The sequence below is a fragment of the Lineus longissimus genome, chromosome 19 (assembly GCF_910592395.1).
Source record: "Lineus longissimus chromosome 19, tnLinLong1.2, whole genome shotgun sequence".
In the NCBI taxonomy this organism is placed as follows: Eukaryota; Metazoa; Nemertea; class Pilidiophora; order Heteronemertea; family Lineidae; genus Lineus; species Lineus longissimus.
This window is the reverse complement of record NC_088326.1, coordinates 5,082,157-5,086,349: the sequence shown is the minus strand read 5'-3', so window position 1 is coordinate 5,086,349 and position 4,193 is coordinate 5,082,157.

Here is a 4,193-nt window from a genome sequence, read left to right as displayed (position 1 = left end):
TAAATGAATAATCAGCAAATGAATAGTCATACATCTGCAGTGATTGAACAACAGATGAAACAGATTGGTGTTATGAGTCCTGAGAGCTTAGCTCGAGTTGGGGCTTCTAACCAACAGAACACTGGTAGTTACCAACAAAACAGAACTAACTTTCAACAGAACTGCTCTACAAATCAACAAGTTTCAAACAAGCAGTTGAATAGTTCAAATTTTGTTAATCCTAGTCAAGGAATAGTTAATCCCAGTCAAGGAATAGTCAATTCTAGTTGCCAACTAGGCTCAACTCGAGCTACGCTCTCAGGACAAAGTCCGACTAGCAATCAACAAAATTTGAACTATTTGACTGATAGTGGCCTTAAAGCCAAACAAGACTTAGAGATTCTAGTTGCAACTGGTAAAAGCAAGGATTTCCTTAATAAACAAATAACTTTTAATGACTTAGATAATATGACTGAAAAAGAAATCTTAAAACACCATAGAATGTATGAAACAAAGATGGCTGCCAGACTTAATGATTCTTTGGGTAAGACAGTAATTAAAGCTTACACTAAATTATCAAGGTGGTTATTACCAATAAATGATGAAGATAATCTTTACCATGATCTTAGAAATGATTATTTGATAACTAACGAGTTGGATAAATGGCTTGGATGGTTGAGTTTGAGAATGGGACCATTAACTGCACTTGCCTCAACAACACTTATTACTTTAGGTCATTGTCATGAGGAATCATCTATGAATACATCGAGTATGACTGCATCAAATATGAATACACCAAATATGACTGTCTCTGAATGTGACAAATCAATAGATGAAAGTCTAGATATCACAGGTAGTGATGATAAAGAAGACTAAATTAACCTGGTTATGAGAACATAGTTCGAATTAAATTCGGCCAAGATAAATGGAACTTGAAACTGTAACTGATACTACTCGAGCTATGCTCTCAGGACAATGTCCGACTAAAGTTTCAGTGTCTAAGAAACCTCGATCAGAGAAACAATTAGCATGGTCTAGAGAACTGGGTAGAAGATCTAAGGAATTTAAGAGGATAAAAAAGGATAAGACGACATTTAAAGTACAGGACTCCTCACCAAACAACAGAGTTGTGGAAAAGGAGGAAGAAGAATTAGAGGAAGAAGAACCACAATCTCAAAATACTGATGTATCACTGCGTGAATCTAGTAGTAATACTTATGTCTATGTACTAGGTTTAGGTGCAATTATTTTAGCATCATTTATCATGTTTAAGAAACTTCCTAAAAAAGTAAGTAAAGAGCAGCGATCAGGCTTGAATCGAGCTATGCTCTCAGGACAAAGTCCTAATCGAACTTTGTTCTCTGGACGTAGTCCAAATGAAGCAGTCATGAAGGGATCAATTAACCCTCTTGTTAAACCTGTAGTTAAAGAGAAGAAATGTACTATTCCTTTAATGGAATGATCTAATCAGGTGGTCAAGCTTTGCTCTCTGGACTTTGTCCTAGTCGAACTTTGTTCTCTGGACCTTGTCTCAGTCAGACTTCGTCTTGAGAGCTCTGCTCGATTCTTAACTCTAAAGAAACCTCTGTTCCTCTGAAATTAACTAGCTTACCATTCTCATCAGTGATTTCGAATTTTATGTGATTAGTACACTTATTTATCGTTTTCTTACAATTCGGTTCGTATCGCTGCATTTTTATTTGGTCACCATCTTCTACAGGTATGATGCAGAAAATGTTAGATGGTTTATTGTTGTAGAGGGTCTTAGCTTTGTCAACCAAATTAGCTTGCAGGAATAGATATTTCCTGTAAAAGTTGAGTGGTCTTGTGGAGTAGTATTTTCCTTTCTTGGTGAATTTAGTTTGCTTAAAGCCAAACCACTCATTCACCACTGTGAGCTGTTTTTCTATCACCTCTCTTATGGTTTTGCTTATTTGAAAACCTTCTGTGTTTCTCTCAATCTTGATTTTTTCATTTTTATCTAACTTGTCTACTTTCAGAGGGTACTCTTTATCCTCTGTAAGTTCAAGGGTTATGTAATTATTGTTATCACAGTAAATTTTCACATGGCTTATTTCAATTTCTTTTATGTATTTTTGCCATACCTCACAAAACTCACTTAAACTAAAATGTCGAGAGTATGGAAATGTGTATTGAGTAATGGTGTCTTTAGTTGTGGTAGAATCATTTTCCAAATGCCGTTCGCAAATTTTCATGACTTCCTTTTCAAGTGTATCTGTTTCAAGTCCAGGAGCAAATAATGTCCTACACCATAATTGTTTATCTAAGGGCTCATGTGTTGTAATTCTGGTTATTTCGACTAGAAATGAGAAAATCCTGACTCCCTCTGGTAGAAAATCACCTGTCCACCATGAATTGTAAAAGGTTATCGATTTCAAAGTAATGGATTTTATGTCTAATTGGTCTGTTAAGTAGTACTCAAATTTGGCTTCATTACATTCTTGTTCATTGATTATGAAGTCCATTTCTATTTAATTCAAGAGATTTATTGAATTTAATAAATTTTAATCTAATAAATAAAATGACTGATAAGAATCAGAAAATACTTTGCACTACATGTGACAAGTACATATCCTACAATAATATGGCTATTCACAGGAGAACCAAAGGTCACTTAAGTAAATTAAATCCGGATTATGTCCCTATTGCTCAACCCCGAGCCCCATCACTGATCCCTAAAAGTATGGATAAGAAACTTGCATTTGAGGAAAATGAGCTAGATGGCATAAAGAAAGTGAGTGGAATAGAAATAGTAAAACAATTTGGCAAGCCTGTAGTCACCATTAGTTTGAAGATTGACAGAGAAGCTAAACAAGTGTATGAATACAGAGATAAATTAGAGGAGGTATTATTTCAACTCAATGATTACCATCACAAAATTAGCATATCAGTATTTGCTCAGTTTGATCGTCAGGGTGAAAGTGTAACACACCCCATACAGTCTCCAATGGAAAGCATAATTTCAAGGAACCAGGCAATTTATGCCATAACCAACCAGTTAAACTACATTAAGACACAGATTGAGGAAAGGTACTTTCAAGGTTCTGGACTTATTTTAAATAAAATAGAGTCTTGTAACATGACCATCTGTTCTTACAAGAGGTGTAAAGGTGGTCATTACACTAAATTACCATTTAAAACAAAAGCAGTAATAAATGTGGAATCAAATGACAATAAATGTTTTCTCTGGTCTTTATTGGCCGCTAAATATCTGAAAGAAAATCCAGAGACGGACTTTGTCCTGAGAGCAGAGCTCGAGAGTACATTCAATATCACTACCGATATGCTACAAATGACTTCGTCACGAGAACAGAGTTCGAAAACTACTGATATCAAAACCGAGCCTAGCTCTCAGTACGGAGTACGAATCAAATCATTTCCTGTATGTATTCAAAAGGATATCCCTAAGATAGAGAGTGATAATAATCTCAAAATTAATGTGTTCAAGTTAGAGAACGAATGGGCTAAGAGCACCTGTGAGGCAAAACTAGAACCTCTCTACCTGTCCAAGAATTATGATGATGATGATGTCATCGATCTGTTGTATTTCAAGGACCATTTCATGTACATAAGAGACATCAATCTTTTCTTCAGGACACTAGCTCATAGAGTGTATCTTTGCAGGAGATGCATGAATTACTTTTACAGGAAGTCAACACTAGATAAACATAAAAAGAAATGTGGAGAACACGATTACTGTAAGATTACTTTGCCTCCACCTAACAGTAAATGGTCACAAATTAAATTTGAAAAACACTCATTCAAAAATAGAGTTCCGTTTGTGATCTATGCTGATTTCGAAGCGATAAGCGAACCTTGTTCTTCTGCCGAAGGCAACATACCAGTAGTATCAGTAGAGCCACCTATGATGAAAGAACCGAGTTCAAAGAAACTTTTTAAACAAAATGCATCAGCTGTTGGTGTTTATGTTCACTCAGACTACACACACCTTTACAGTAGCCAGTATGTGTCTCACAGGGGTGCTGATGTTGTAGATGTGTTCTGTAATTGGTTAATCAGGATGGAAGAACAATTCTCTAATTTATTGAACTGTAACTTTCCTCTAACAATGACAGATGAAGACTGGCATAAATATCAATTAGAAACACATTGTTACTATTGTAATCAACCTTTGGGATATGACAAGGTCAAGGATCATGATCACTACTGTGGTAGATATCGAGGTGCTGCTC